The following is a 17,339-nucleotide window of genomic DNA, read 5'->3' on the forward strand; positions in this document are numbered from 1 at the left end:
CCATCAGGTTGAGGATGCGAGCCATGCAAGGCAAGTGTGTGAGGTTGCCCCGCCATAGGGCTGCCGCCAGGTTTTCACAGTTATTGCACACGGCCTTCCCTTGCTCCAGATTCAGTGGAGACAGCCATTGCTCAAACTCGGCCTGGACAGTTGTCCGCAACTCTTCAGCTGTATGACTGCTATCTCCAAGGCATATTAATTTTAACACTGCCTGATTGCGGTGAGCCCTAGCTGCGCATTTCGGAGGTGGGGTGGATTCTCTCTGCACTGTTGGAACGTGTGTCTCATTAAGGCAGAGGTTGAGAGTGCAGGTGGAGGCCCTAGAGGAGGTGGGGGAGGCAGAAGCACTGGAGGAAGCGTTAGATACAGAGGTTTGTCCCGCAAGCCTTGGGGATTCCAACACTTACTGTCTAGTGACATCTTGATTTCTAGTGGTTTAGTTCTCCAACCCTAGCTGTTTAGTAGGTTAGTTTTCCAATCCCTGTTATCTCATTAGTTTAGTTCTCCAAACCATGTTTTCTATTAGTTTAGTCCCTGTTCTGATGTGCATTTGTTTGATTCTCCAACCTTAGCTGTTTAGTAGTTTAGTTCTCCGACCCCTGTTGTCTATTAGTTTGTTTCTCCATCTTCTGGTGTCTAGTGGTTTAGTTCTCCATTCCTCTGGTGTGTAGTAGTTTAGTTTTCCAACCCCTGTTGTATATTAGTTTAGTTCCCCATGTTCTGGTGTGTATTTATTTCATTCTCCAACCCATCCATGCCCACCCCCAAGGGTTAACATCTGGTGATGAGGCTTTGGATTTTTCTCAGACCCTACTTCATATGGGCCCAGATCAACTGAAAAACATTTTGGGCATCGCTACACATGCTTTCCCCCTCTTGAGTCTGTGAAGCTTTGAATCAGTCCTGATGCCCCTGAATAGAATGTGTGAACAGCTCTGCAGACTCGCCCATCTGTCCTTCCCCACAGTCAGTTGGGTGGTTGGAGAGTTGTGACGAGGGTGAAGACTAGGGTAATTGGGGTGCCACCTCTGAGGACTGTACTGTGTGTGATGTTAAGGTGGAGGAAGAGAAGCAGAGGCCACTTGATGCAGTGCTTGTCATCTACTGGAGCGCATGTTCTTCCTGGCCCTCATCTACAAGGCATACCGCTGTGCCATCACGGAACATCATCTTTACTCTCCAAATCACATCTCATCACCTGTGAACTTGACCCAATACCATCCCACCTCATTTCAAACCGTACCACTGTCTTAATCCCAAACCTAACCCTCCTCTTCAACCTGTCACTAACAACTGGTGTCTTCCCTTCATGATTCAAACATACCTCGATCACACCCATCCTCAAAAAGCTCTCCCTTGACCCATCCTATGTCTAGCTATCACTCATCTCACTTCTCCCCTATGCCTCCAAACTACTGGATCAACACGTCCATTTTGAACTTTCCTTCCATCTCTCCTCCTGCTCCATCTTTGACTGCTTACAATCTGGCTTCCGACCACACCATTCCACTGAAACTGCCCTACGTAAAGTCACCAATGACCTACTAGCTGCCAAATCCAAGCAACAATACTCTGTCCTCCTTCTCCTAGACCTGTTATCTGCCTTCGACACAGTAGACCATACCCTCTTACTACAGACTCTCATCTCTTGGCATCACAGACTTGGCCCTATCTTGGATTTCTTCATACCTAACCGACAGGACATTCAGTGTCTCCCACTCACCCACCACCTCCTCATCTCGCCCCCTATGTGTCGGTGGCCCCCAAGGCTCAGTTCTAGGACCCCTGCTCTTCTCCATCTACACATTCGGCTTGTTCAAGTGTTAAAATCAGGACCCCGCACCAGAGTATTCCTAAACTTCAGACCGGGTCCTTTCCTGTCTGTGTGTGTAAATAGGCCGGGTCTCCCTCTGAACTTCTCTCAGAAAAAGGGTACGGGTAGCAGCTCTGCTCTTTCCGTTACCCGGTGGGATCCTCAGGGCCTGCCGGGCTTTCCTGACCAGGACTTGGAGTAGCAAGGTCAGATGTCGGGGGCCGGTACCCCTCTTGCAGCCGGAATCCCTCTGAATAGATCAGCATAGCGAGGACAGGTGGCGTACACCGCTCTGTCTGCATCCTCCCCGGGATCCATTTGCGGTGGAGCTACACTCCTAAGCTCCGGGCCTTCTTGGTCTTGGTCCTTGACCGGGTGGAGACATACATTTGACTCGCCCAGGGGGATGGGGATTACTCGGTTACCCGGGCCTTAGCCTTAAGGATGTCGTGGTGGTCGGCTCCCGGGCCCGTACCCTGGGGTCTCTCTTGAAAAAGGGGCTAATAGATTTCTTTAGTTTTATGAAAGTTCGTGATGCCACCTGTGGCTTCTGGTGAGGATCACCAGCGCTGCGCAGTCCACTGAGGCTGATGATAAGGCAGCTCGATGGTATAGCTCCCCACAGGTGGAGCTAGGCCTCAGGGCAGCGTACGGAAAGGGGATGCAGGACAGGCTAGACCCAGCCGGGTCAGAGCAAGAACAGGAGCACACATGAAAGTCACTTCAGTACCTTTTACTGATGGAAATTCAGGCACGTCCCGGAGCACTGTAGGGTGAAGGGTGCATATCAGGATCTTCCCCAATGAGCGGGTGTAGGGCCTCCTGCTTCTTGCCTCTGCGTAGTAAGTTTCTGACCTGCCTGGAGCTAGGCCTAACTCAGCTTACGGGGCCTATGTGTCTACCAGCTCTGTTACGTATCAGCACTTTAGCGATCCTGGGACTAGTAGTTCTCCAGGGATTCCGGTTGTACCTTACTGGGTCATAGAGATCCCGGTAAGCTTCGGACCCTGTGTCCGGTAAATGCTTCTTCGGGGTGAGCTAGTTAAGCTCCTCTGCCCCCTATGTATTAACTCTCCACTTGCCTTCGGCCTACTCGGGCCCTCACTAGGCTACTCACACTAACGGCAGCTTGCCGCGCTTCACCGATCTTATGTCGCCGGCCCACCTAAAGCTCACTATTCTGAGCTACACTGAGTCTAGAATGTGTTCCACTGCAGGCTGACCTCTCTCAGGCTTCTCTACTGCAGGAACTCTCTCAAACAGACTTGGCTCTCTGTCGACTCCAGTCTAGACTAACAACAAACTGCTGCCTGGCTCCACCTTCCCTATTTATCTATCCCTAATGAGCTCCCTCTGGTGGTCTGAGGTGGAAGGTGGAGATTAGTGTTGAGCCACCCCCGTAGTGTTCGAGTTCGGTTCGGTTCGTCGAACACCCGTGTGTTCGCCGAACTGTTCGTCGAACTGTTCGTCGAACACCTTCGAACACCGTTAAAACCAATGGCAGGCAAACAAAAACACATAGAAACACATAGAAAACACCTTCAAAGGTGTCCAAAAGCTGACAAACTGCTCAGAAGACACAACTAACACATGGAAAAGTGACAAGTACATATAGTCATGCGAAAAGAAAAGAGGTGGAGGAGTAAAAGGAGGGGGAGACACAAATATAGGCATGTCATGCCCTTCTAAAATCCAAAAAGTGAGAAGCTGACACGTTCAGTCCGCTCCTGCCCGTGCCACCTCCGTGTCGCCGGCTTTGTGCCAGAGCCGCGGTGAACCCTGACAGCCAGCCCCCCTCTCCCAATACTGGTGCCTGTCCGCTGGTGGGTCGAGCGAGCCCCCCTGTGGTGGAGGCAGCTCTAAGCTTTTTAATTTAAATTGTCTCTCTAATTTGAATGAATACACTTTAAATCCATTTACAAGGATCTATTGGAGGGCAAGTCTCATGCCAGCAGCCGCGTAATTCCAGCTCCAGTAGCGTCCACTAAAGCTGCTGCAGTTAAAAAGCTTTTATAAGGATCGAGCTCGGCTGTCCACCGCAAGGCATCCTACTGCCAGTCCCAGCCCCTATGTCTTGGGGTGCCTCCTGATGCTCTTCACTGAGTATCCCGTGGTCCCGAAGCATTTCCTTTGAAAAAATTAAGTGTCCAAACTACAGGTGGTGTAGCTTGCTTAACAGCCGGGATAATCCGCTGACTAGCAGACACTGCTACTAGGCACAAAGTATTTCCTGGGCTAGATGCAGTTAAAAATTTGTAATTAGATACTCTCGTTGGATGCTGAGAAAGCATTCCATAGAGTCTCCTGGCACGCCATATATGATTCTCTTAAAAAGCTTGGGGTAGGGGTCTAGGGGACCCTTTTATAGCCAAAATCACGGCCCTGTATCACAATACGTCACCTAGGCTGAAGATAAATGGAACTGTAGCACCCTGAGGGCTCGGTTGCTACAGAGGTATTGCACCTCACCCAGAGGTGTGATATCTCACTCTCAGGTAAGGATGGAGTGTGGATCAGGACCCGACACCTGCATGCATTACACCACATTGCCGTGGGGCAGGGCGACCAATATGCCTCTGAGATGGGCACGACAGTCCCTGTCCCTGGCTGGAGTGGGGGGAGGGAACACTGAGGAAGGGGAACCCTGTAGTGCAGGAGCAGGGAGGAAGCAGTTCCTGGGTGCATTGAGAAGGGAGTATAAAAGGTGGGCACCATCTTAGTTCAGTGCAGAGAAGTCTGAGCAGAAGTGGCAGGGAGCAGGGGCTCTGCATGAGCTCTGCTCCGGAGGCGGGCCTAGTAACAGAGGCCCAGGCCTGGAAGAGGGAGAAGGAAGGAAGAGGAGCGGAGAAGGCTCCAGGAACGAGGAATGAAGGGATCCCAGGGGTGCGGACGGGCGAGTCGCCACCGCACGCCCGAATCCACCTGCGTGGAGGGGTCAGGCCAAAGGGGGAGACCGGTCCCCGAAACTAGTGGAGGCAGGAAACGACCCTCAGCTAGAAACCGGAGGTTCTGACATTTTATGTGGCGCAGCCCCTCGCTACACCCGCTAGGAAGGCACCACATAGGGTCAGGGAAACTGGCGCCAAGTTTACCAAGAGGAGGCCCGAGGCAGCCGGACAGAAGGGTTGGTAAGAAAGGCCACACAAAGGACACACAAAGGGGGTCCTGTGAAGCGCTCCAAAGTTATCTGGGAGTTGTCTGAGCCCCTCACCTGGTGAGCACAGTACGACGTGGGCAGCCGTTACCTGCAGACATGGTCTGGATAATAAGAACTGTGAGTAAAGGCCCTGGACTGCATCACTGACTCCGTGTCGTTACTGCTGCTGCCCTGCACCATCACCCCCATCCTCCGCATACACTGCCCTGAGGCTATACTCCTCCCGTGGGGAGTTATGCTACGCTCTGCTGCACCCACAACACCAGCCTCAGCGGTCTGCCCTGCAGCGGCGGTTCACTCTGACCGCAATCCACGGGTGGCGTAGTCGGACATTTAAACATCAAAACCACATAAATAGTTCCGCCACTGGTTTGACCACCCTGAGCCACGGAACCGGGTCGCCGCCACGAAGACTACAACCACCAGTATCCACCAAAAAGGGTCCGGCTCCGGGTGTCCCAAGGCCCAGGGGGTGCATCAGAACATTTTCATCACCTTTCACAATCACCAATGGGACAAGGCAGGGATGTCCTCTGTCCCCTCTCTTATACATCCTAGTGACGGAGCACCTGCTCTCATCAATTCGCCATAACCCCAATATTAGGTGGATTGAGGTGGGAGGCACCGAGTACAAGTGCTCTCTATTTGCTGATGATGTCCTAGTATATATCACTCAATCACATATATCCATCCATGCTGTTATGGCTGAAATAGATCACTTTGTTACATGGTCAAATTTTAAAATCAATGCAGCGAAGTCTGAGGCCCTCGATGTCTCCCTCCCCAAATCCATATAGGATTCCATCCATTCCAACTTTCCCTTTGCCTGGCCTTCACAGGGTATCAAATACTTAGGAATTCCTATTCATAGAGACCTCTCCCATCTATGTTATCTTAATTTTGGGCCCTTTATTGAACAACTCCATACAGACCACGGTTGGCAAGTTAGAACTGTAAGATTCACTACGTGAACCACTGGTGTTTTGTGGAAAAGCACATGTACACTGTGTTCCAAATTATTATGCAAAAAGTGTTTAGGAGTGATAAGGGAAGAATTTGTTTGTTTGTCAGTTAAACTCATTGATGGTGATGTGTGTCAGGGCTCTTTATATCACTGTAAGCAATTGCAGACACCTGTGCTAATTAGTTTGGCAGGTGTGTCCAATGAAAGGCAAGACTACTTAAGAAGGCTGTCTCACATTATTAAGCAGCCTACATTTTCTGCCAAAATGGGAAAGAAAAAGGATGTGTCGGCTGCTGAGAAGCAACAAATTGTGGAGTGTTTAGGTCAAGGCATGACTACAATCAACATTGTGCGATGATCAGGATGAAGTGTCTTGGCAATCAAGAAGTATGTAGCTGATTCACAGTACACACGTGTGCGTGCTGATAAGGGCAAATTGAGGACTCTTTCCTACAGGCAATTACGTCAGGTTAAAAGAGCAGCGGCAAAAAAGCCTTGTCATAGCAGCAGACAAGTTTTTGAAGCTGCTGGTGCCTCCAACGTCCCCCGAACAACAAGATGCAGGGTCCTTCAGAGGTTTGCAGCTGTGCATGCGCCATCCTGTCAACCTCCTCTATCCACTTCACACAAGCAGAAACGGCTCCAGTGGGCTAAATATTACATGAAGACTGATTTCAAAACTGTTTTGTTCACGGATGAGTGCCGTGCAGCGCTCGATGGTCCAGATGGATGGAGTGGAGGATGGCTGGTTGATGGACACCCCACGCAAACATGGCTACAGCGCCAACAAGGAGGAGGTGGAGTAATGTTTTGGGCTGGAATCATGGGGAGAGAGATTGTCGGCCCCTTTAGGATCCCTGAAGGCGCTAAAGATGAACTCCATAATGTATGTGGATTTTCTCAAACAGCACTTCCTGCCATGGTTCAAGAAGAAGAACCGTGTATTTCACAGCAAGATCATTTTTTTGCATGATAATGCACCATCTCATGCTGCACATAAAACATCTGCATCTCTGGCTGATATGGGCATAAAAGGGGACAAACTTATGGTGTGACCCCCATGCTCCCCTGACCTCTACCCCATTCAGAACCTCTGGAGCATCATCAAAAGGAGTGTCTATGATGGCGGGAGGCAGTTCACATCTAAGCAACACCTCTGGGAGGGTATTCTGTCCTCATGCAAAACAATTGAAGCAGAAACCATCCAAAACCTGACAAATTCAATGGACGAGAGAGTTCAGAAGCTCCTTTCGAACAAGGGGTCCTATGTGAAAATGTAACATCACCTAGAATAAAGTTTTGAGTTGAAAACTGTTTGATTTCAGTTTCTAATAACCTGCTAATGCTTATAATTTCAAAAATGACCATTTTTTTGGTCTTTATTAAAATGAAAAGGTTGATCGAAAAGTTTGGGGGATCTAAGAGTGTGGCAACCCAGTAGTCATGATTACTTCGAATTCTGACAATATGAGGGTCATGTTGCAGGTAGTGCAGCAAGAAGGCACTTATGTGTCTTGCGCATCTCGGAGCCCCAAAATTATTTTCCGGGCTAGATGCAGCTAAAAATTATTATTAATTTTAAATCTGGTGGAGCTTAGTGTAGATGGCCTAATAGGATCAGTGCTGCACACTGCTACAAAGCCCAAATTATTTTCCAGCCAAGATACAGATAAACATGATTAGTAATTTGAAAGTTTAAAACGGTTGGTAGGGTGATTTTAACCAATCATCAAGCTTTTACTCTCCCCATGATGACACAGGGGTAGAAAAGTCGTTTCGGATCCATGATTTGTTCATCTTTATGAACGTGAGTCTGTCTACATTATCAGTGGAGAGCCGCGTGCGCTTATCTGTCAGCACACCACCAGCAGCGCTGAACACACGTTCAGACAGAACGCTGGCTGCGGGGCATGACAAGATCTCCAAGGCGTAAGTGGCTAGCTCCGGCCATTTATCCAGATTGGAAGCCCAAAAAGAGCAAGGGTCCAGTGACACAGTCATGGCTTCAATGTTTACTTGGAGATACTCCTGTACCATCGTCTCTAGGCGTTGACTATGTGTCAGACTTCTTGTCTCCTGTGGCCTTGCAAAGGATGGGCTAAAAAAGTGGTGAAATGATTCCGCAAAATTGATGTTACCAGCAGATACTGTGGTTCTGTTACGGTTTGAGTGCTGAACACTTGACGGTCCCACGGTTGGCAAGTTGGAACTGTGAGATTCACTACGTGCACCACTGGTGTTTTGTGGAAAAGCACATGTAAGATTCTGCAACAGTCTCTGCTGATACTCCTGCATGCGTGCATCCCTTTCTATGGCAGGAATAATTTCGGCAAATTTACTTTTGTACCGGGGATCTAACAGTGTGGCATCCCAGTAGTCAGGATTATTTCTAATTCTCACAATTCGAGGGTCATGTTGCAGGTAGTGCAGCAAGAAGGCACTCATGTGTGTTGCGCATCCAGGAGCACCAAGTCCCTGTTGTGTTGGTGGCGAGGTAACAATCATGCTTCCTTCCTCTGTCCTCTCCCCCCAACCTCGCACAACAGAAATGTGAAAAGTCTTCCATCAGTTCGTCCTCCACTTCTTCCTGGGCTCCTGCACCTTCCTCACTAGTTTGGCTGCTACCATGCGCCCTGGTAATACCATCTCCCCCACCCTCACATGCCTGCCGCCTTGGTGCTGCCGACCGTCTGGACCTTGCAGATGTTAGCCCTTCCGCATACAACTCCTCCTCCTCTACTTCCTCCACCTCCTCTTGTGCCACCACCTGACTCCGAATTCTGTTTAACATGTGCTCCAGCATGTAAATCACCGGAATAGTCATGCTGATAATGGCATTGTCAGCACTAAACATCTTCGTCGCCATTTCAAAACTGTGCAGAAGGATGCATAGGTCCCTGATCTGAGACCACTCCTCCAGCGTGATTTGCCCCACCTCTGGATCTCGTTGGCCCAGGCTATACGTCAGAACGTATTGCACCAGGGCTTGTCGGTGCTGCCACAGTCGCTGCAACATGTGCAGAGTTGAATTCCACCGGGTAGGCACATCGCATTTTAGCCGGTGAATTGGCAGGCCCAACGACTTCTGTAGAGATGTAAGTCGCTGAGCTGCGGGATGCGAACGGCGGAAGTGAGCACACAGCGACCGTGCCCTCTGCAGAAGGCCATCTAGTCTGGGATAGTGGGCTAAAAATTGCTGGACAACCAGGTTCAACACGTGAGCCATACAAGGCACGTGTGTGACATTGCCCCGGCGAAGGGCCGCACCCAGGTTTGCAGCATTGTCGCACACGGCCTTCCCTGGTTTCAGGTCCAGTGGAGACAACCATTCATGAAATTGGTTCTCCAGAGCTGACCACAACTCCTCAGCTATGTGACTCACATTTCCCAGACATTTCAAAGTAAAAACCGCCTGATGACGTTGAGCCCTACTGCCAGCATAGTAAGGAGGTGTGCAGGATCCCTTCTGCGCAGTTAGAAAGCTTGTGGCATGACCAGACAGGCTTTGGGTGCAGGTGGAAGACCGAGAGGAGGTTGAGGAGGCAGAAGCAGTGGAGGAACTTTGACATAAAGAGGATTGACGCACAACTCGTGGGGACGGCAAGACTTGGACAGCAGCCCCTTGTCCTGCTGTCACCATAGTTACCCAGTGCCCAGTCAGCGACATGTAACGCCCCTGTCCATGCCTACTCGTCCAAGTGTCTGTGGTGAAATGCACCCTGTCACACACAGAGTTTCTCAAAGAAGCGGTGATGTTGTGTGCGACATGCTGGTGGAGCGCAGGCACACCTTTCTTTGAGAAGTAGTGCCGACTGGGCATCTGGTACTGGGGCACTGCGACGGACATAAGGTCTCGAAAATCCTCTGTGTCCACCAGGCGGAAAGGCAGCATTTCTGTAGCCAAGAGCTTGCAGATGGTGAAATTCAACCTCTTAGCTTTCTCATGGCTAGGAGGAAATGGTCTTTTACTTGTCCACATCTGAGGGACCGAGGGCTGGCTATTGTGCTTAGACGGGGTTGATAAGCGTGTCCCCGGCAAACTGCCGGTCTGTGAGGAAGATGCAGGCGGACATGTTAGGTTGCCTTGATCCAAAGGTGGTGCTATCGATGTCGGACAGCGCTCAACACCAGCTGGTGTTACCACCTCCAAAGAAAATGATGACCTGCCAATCACGCTGGCTGTTGCGGGTAAAGAGGTGGCAGGTCTGCGCCCCAAAACAGGTGTGACTGCTGTCCCCCCAGTCACAGAGGATGAAGAGGCCGCGGATGCACAAGATATGGCAGACGGTGGTTGGCCCGGCCGGCTAGGCCGCATTGTAGCACACTGAGCTTCCCACTGCAACTTATGCTTCATGTCCATGTGCCGGTTCATGCATGAAGTACTCAAACTATGTATTTTTTGGCCTCTACTTAGCTTTTGCTGACAAATGTTACAGATAACACGAGTTGGGTCATCTTTATCGATCTGAAAAAATGCCCAGGCTATGCAAGGCTTAGCACCCATGCGACCTGAAGAGCCACCACGACTTGTGGTGAGAGGCAGAGTTGTGTTTGAGGATGCTTCCAGTACTACGTCTCTGTCCAGGAAGGCGCAACCTGACCTCGTCGTCACTAGCATCTTCCTCCACCTCCTCTGCTGACCTCATCTCTTGGCTGACTGTGGGTTGACAGTAAGTGGGATCTCCAACCTCATCATCATCACCCTGTGCGTTATCACACCCGTCGTCCTCAGAGCCAACCTGTTCCTGCCCTGACAAAAAACTAAAGTTGTCGCTCCAATCAGGTATTTGAGTCTCATCATCGTCTTCCTCATTGTCTCCACCAGCAGGAGTTACAGTTTGGGAATGAGGGTCTACATTATGGTCAGAACCTTCTGCGTCTGGTCCTGGATCCGACTCATAAAGATTCTGGGCATCAGTGCAGATCATTTCCTCGTCTGGATTCACAGAAGCGCTGGAGTCGACCTCTGATTCCCAGGCTATAGTATGAGTAAACAGCTCTGCAGACTCAACCATCTGTTCTACCTCATACTCAGACGGGCAGCTGGAGATTTGGGAGCTGTGAGGAAGCAAGTGCGATTGGGGTGACACCTTTGAGGACTGGAGTATTTGTGATGTTGAAGTTGATGTGGAGGAGAGCCCACTTAAAGGAGCACTTGATATCCGTTGAAGCACCTGCTGTTTTTGTGCCTCATCTGGAATTTGTAGCGATTGGCGTGGCCGTAAGAAAGGGATCTTATCACATTGTCCGCTAAAAGAAGTAGACATTTTAGTTTGGCTGGAAGATGGTCTTTCTTCTGCAGATGTTACTGTTGCTTTAACACCTACCCCACGGACACAACCTTTTTTCCCCTTCCCCACACGCCTATTCCCCTTTCCACCAGCAGCAGGCCTTTTTCCACTCATTTTGGTGGTTAACTAATTCACAACTCTGGAGTTGTTTGCACAAAAAAACAATGGATGGGAACCGAGCAGAGCTGAGTGGCCAAACTGTGGTATTAGGCCAAAACTTTTGGCTGGGTTAGATGGAGAAAAAAATTATATTCGATTTGCAACCTGATGGAGGTCAGTATAGATGGACTAATAGAACAAGTCCCACACACAGCTAGAAGCCCAAATATTTTTTCAGAGGTAGATGCAGAAAAAAAATATATTCAGTTTGCAACCTGATGGAGGTCAGTATAGATGGACTAATAGAGAAAGTCCCACACACTGCTAGAAGGCCAAATATTTTTTCAGAGCTAGATGCAGATAAAAATTATTTTTAATTTGCAACCTGATGGAGGTCAGTATAGATGGACTAATAGAGAAAGTCCCACACACTGCTAGAAGGCCAAATATTTTTTCAGAGCTAGATGCAGATAAAAATTATTTTTAATTTGCAACCTGATGGAGGTCAGTATAGATGGACTAATAGAGAAAGTCCCACACACTGCTAGAAGGCCAAATATTTTTTCAGAGGTAGATGCAGAAAAAAATTATATTCAGTTTGCAACCTGATGGAGGTCAGTATAGATGGACTAATAGAACAAGTCCCACACACAGCTAGAAGCCCAAATATTTTTTCAGAGGTAGATGCAGAAAAAAATTATATTCAGTTTGCAACCTGATGGAGGTCTGTATAGATGGATTAATAGAACAAGTCCCACACACAGCTAGAAGCCCAATATTTTTTCAGAGGTAGATGCAGATAAAAATTATTTTTAATTTGCAACCTGATGGAGGTCAGTATAGATGGACTAATAGAGATAGTCCCACACACTGCTAGAAGGCCAAATATTTTTTCAGAGCTAGATGCAGATAAAAATTATTTTTAATTTGCAACCTGATGGAGGTCAGTATAGATGGACTAATAGAGAAAGTCCCACACACTGCTAGAAGGCCAAATATTTTTTCAGAGCTAGATGCAGATAAAAATTATTTTTAATTTGCAACCTGATGGAGGTCAGTATAGATGGACTAATAGAGAAAGTCCCACACACTGCTAGAAGGCCAAATATTTTTTCAGAGCTAGATGCAGAAAAAAATTATATTCAGTTTGCAACCTGATGGAGGTCAGTATAGATGGACTAATAGAACAAGTCCCACACACAGCTAGAAGCCCAAATATTTTTTCAGAGGTAGATGCAGATAAAAATTATTTTTAATTTGCAACCTGATGGATGTCAGTATAGATGGACTAATAGAGAAAGTCCCACACACTGCTAGAAGGCCAAATATTTTTTCAGAGCTAGATGCAGATAAAAATTATTTTTAATTTGCAACCTGATGGAGGTCAGTATAGATGGACTAATAGAGAAAGTCCCACACACTGCTAGAAGGCCAAATATTTTTTCAGAGCTAGATGCAGATAAAAATTATTTTTAATTTGCAACCTGATGGAGTTCAGTATAGATGGACTAATAGAGAAAGTCCCACACACTGCTAGAAGGCCAAATATTTTTTCAGAGCTAGATGCAGAAAAAAATTATATTCAGTTTGCAACCTGATGGAGGTCAGTATAGATGGACTAATAGAACAAGTCCCACACACAGCTAGAAGCCCAAATATTTTTTCAGAGGTAGATGCAGATAAAAATTATTTTTAATTTGCAACCTGATGGATGTCAGTATAGATGGACTAATAGAGAAAGTCCCACACACTGCTAGAAGGCCAAATATTTTTTCAGAGCTAGATGCAGATAAAAATTATTTTTAATTTGCAACCTGATGGAGGTCAGTATAGATGGACTAATAGAGAAAGTCCCACACACTGCTAGAAGGCCAAATATTTTTTCAGAGCTAGATGCAGATAAAAATTATTTTTAATTTGCAACCTGATGGAGGTCAGTATAGATGGACTAATAGAGAAAGTCCCACACACTGCTAGAAGGCCAAATATTTTTTCAGAGCTAGATGCAGAAAAAAATTATATTCAGTTTGCAACCTGATGGAGGTCAGTATAGATGGACTAATAGAACAAGTCCCACACACAGCTAGAAGCCCAAATATTTTTTCAGAGGTAGATGCAGATAAAAATTATTTTTAATTTGCAACCTGATGGAGGTCAGTATAGATGGACTAATAGAGAAAGTCCCACACACTGCTAGAAGGCCAAATATTTTTTCAGAGCTAGATGCAGAAAAAAATTATATTCAGTTTGCAACCTGATGGAGGTCAGTATAGATGGACTAATAGAACAAGTCCCACACACAGCTAGAAGCCCAAATATTTTTTCAGAGGTAGATGCAGATAAAAATTATTTTTAATTTGCAACCTGATGGAGGTCAGTATAGATGGACTAATAGAGAAAGTCCCACACACTGCTAGAAGGCCAAATATTTTTTCAGATCTAGATGCAGATAAAAATTATTTTTAATTTGCAACCTGATGGAGGTCAGTATAGATGGACTAATAGAGAAAGTCCCACACACTGCTAGAAGGCCAAATATTTTTTCAGAGCTAGATGCAGAAAAAAATTATATTCAGTTTGCAACCTGATGGAGGTCAGTATAGATGGACTAATAGAACAAGTCCCACACACTGCTAGAAGCCCAAATATTTTTTCAGAGCTAGATGCAGAAAAAAATTATATTCAATTTGCAACCTGATGGAGGTCAGTATAGATGGACTAATAGAATGATGCTATGCCCAAAAGATTTTACTTCACTAGGTGCAGTAAAAAAATTGGTATTCTATACACAGGTGGTATATCTTGCAACACAGATAGGCTACTCCACTGACTAACACACTCTGCAATAGGCCAAAAAGGATTAGCTTTGCTAGATTCAGCCAAATGCTGTGAAAAAAACTTGCACAGCACTGGCACAGGCATGCCTGGCAAAAACTGATAGGAACTGATGTAACCTAGTCCTGAAAAGGACTGCAATTACAATTAGTCTTTACTCCCACAATCTATCTATTTAAGAGCACAGACCTGCCTGATAAAAGTCGTAGGAAATGCTGTAACCTAGTCCTTAAAGGGACTGCAATCACAACTATTCCCTACTCCCAAGCTATCTGTAGATTTGTGCGAAAATTGGCTTGAAATTAACAAGGTATAGCGCACACAGCAACAGCGGTGCCGTCTAACACGCAGCTGCAGCAGTGAGAAAATGGTGGCGACGGGGAAAATGGCTTGGTCTTATAGGGCAAGGACATGTGACATACACTGCCAATGACACATGCCCTTGCTTGTGTGAAAAACAGCAGTTCGCTCCGTGTGTGCGCTGCTGATAGGCTGACAGACTGCACCTCCCCACTGCAAATGCGGGAAAGAGAAAAAAAAATGGAGATCTTCATTATTCCTGCAGAGATCCATCCCCTGCCCCTCCCCCCACCCCGCTGTACACTCAAACTGCGTATTAACATTAATTTTCATCATTACTGAGAAAAAATCCAGTTATGATTTTGGTGCACGAACAGTTATCGAACATAACTTCGAACAGCCGAATTTTTCTCAAATCGTTCGTGTTCGCCGAACGGCTCGAACACCGCCCAAAACAGCTCGAATTTGAGATTGGCGAACAGTTCGAGTAGAACAACGCTCATCTCTAGTGGAGATGTGTGAATGGTTAAGGGGGCCTCTTGTGGAGGAATCCATCAATGCACTCTTCCAGGATTTGTGATACCAAGCGCAGCTGGGCGTCACACATTATCTGCAACCTGCCCCTCGACCCAAGGCCAGGGTACAAGGGCCGTGTCCCCATCCTCTTCAGGTCCACACAGGATCCACGCTCAGGGAGGGAGATCACCATCAAAAGACGACCAAGAACCAAGATGGCTGTGTATTAAATATGAATTATTAAGTGTCACTAAAATGTGATTCCTCCACCCTCACCCACTAATTTGGTTCTCCTATCTCTTGGTTCCCTAGTCTCCCAAGTGCCAGGAGGGGCAGCACCTAGGGCATTCTAGCCCCCTCTGGTGGGAGAAGTGTGGTGTTGGTTGTGGAGGTTGGGTCCTGACCATCACACTGTTCTTACCTCAGAGGAGGAACACTACACTCCATTAGAGAAGTGCAGCATCCCTGTGGCGGTCGAACCCTCAGGGGCGCCACATAAACTCCACATGAAAGGCACTAAAGGGTGCCATTTTATAATATTAGGGGCTTTTGAAATTATATATCTGCAGAATATCTATCCATCTATTCTATCTATCTATTCTCGGGGTTCTGGTTGTAAACTTCCTGTGCTTGGGTGCTGCAATTTCTTGGTTCCTTTGAGATGTGTGCGTAAAATTCGGACGACGCATGGATCGTCCGTGGTGATGGGTGAGCACTAAAATGCTCGTGTGCTCAATGCTTGGGTCGAGCACATTGGAAAACTCGGGTGCTCGACACGAGCAACGAGCCCAATGTAAGTCTATGGTAAACTCGAGCATTTTTCAGGCAGCTCCCCCAGCGGTCTGCAGAGGGCCTAAAAATTGCCCAAATCGATGGGAACAGTGCTCAAATGACATGGGAACAGCATGGGGGAGACCCCTGGAAGCATTTCTGACTCCCAGGTCACTTCTGTCAACAACGTTGTCAGAGGTATTACACCACTTTTACGAACTCACAATAAAACATACAAAAACTAAACCAAAATGGATTTTCCTGGGAAATATGTTAAGGAACATCCTTTCCAGGGTAATTACTTGTACAGTTATATGAAAAAGTTTGGGCACCCCTATTAATCTTAAGCTTATTGTTTTATAAAAATTGGTGTTTTTGCAACAGCTTTTTCAGTTTGATATATGTAATAACTGTTGGACACAGTGATGTTTCTGCCTTGAAATGAGGTTTATTGTACTAACAGAAAATGTGCAATCTGCATTCAAACAAAATTTGACAGGTGCATAAGTATGGGCACCTCACCAGAAAAGTGACATTAATATTTAGTAGATCCTTCTTTTGCAAAAATAACAGCCTCTAGTCGCTTCCTGTAGCTTTTAATGAGTTCCTGGATCCTGGATGAAGGTATTTTTGACCATTCCTCTGTACAAAACAATTCCAGTTCAGTTAAGTTTGATGGTCGCCAAGCATGGACAGCCCTCTTCAAATGATCCCACAGATGTTCAATGATATTCAGGTCTGGGGACTGGGATGGCCATTCCAGAACATTGTAATTGTTCCTCTGCATGAATGCCTGAGTAGATTTGGAGCAGTGTTTTGAATCATTGTCTTGCTGAAAGATCCATCCCCTGCGTAACTTCAACTTTATCACTGATTCTTGAACGTTATTGTCAAGAATCTGTTGATACTGAGTGGAATCCATGCGTCCCTCAACTTTAACAAGATTCCCGATGCCGGCATTGGCCACACAGCCCCAAAGCATGATGGAACCTCCACCAAATTTTACTGTGGGTAGCAAGTGTTTTTCTTGGAATGCTGTGTTTTTTTGCCGCCATGCATAACGCCTTTTTGTATGACCAAACAACTCAATCTTGGTTTCATCAGTCCACAGGACCTTCTTCCAAAAAGAAATTGGCTTCTCCAAATGTGCTTTTGCATACCTCAGCCGACTCTGTTTGTGGCGTGCTTGCAGAAACGGCTTCTTTCGCATCACTCTCCCATACAGCTTCTCCTTGTGCAAAGTGCGTTGTATAGTTGACAGATGCACAGTGACACCATCTGCAGCAAGTTGATGCTGCAGCTCTCTGGAGGTGGTCTGAGGATTGTCCTTGACTGATCTCACCATTCTTCTTCTCTGCCTTTCTGATGTTTTCTTGGCCGGCCACTTCTGGCCTTAACAAGAACTGTTAGTGTGTTCTTCCATTTCCTTACTATGTTCCTCACAGTGGAAACTGACAGGTTAAATCTCTGAGACAGCTTTTTGTATCCTGCCTCTGAACAACTATGTTGAATAATCTTTGTTTTCAGATCATTTGAAAGTTGTTTTGAGGAGCCCATGATGCCACTCTTCAGAGGAGAGTCAAACAGGAGAAC

The sequence above is a fragment of the Phyllobates terribilis genome, unplaced genomic scaffold (assembly GCF_046119375.1).
Source record: "Phyllobates terribilis strain yellow unplaced genomic scaffold, ASM4611937v1 Scaffold_2__4_contigs__length_985480577, whole genome shotgun sequence".
In the NCBI taxonomy this organism is placed as follows: Eukaryota; Metazoa; Chordata; class Amphibia; order Anura; family Dendrobatidae; genus Phyllobates; species Phyllobates terribilis.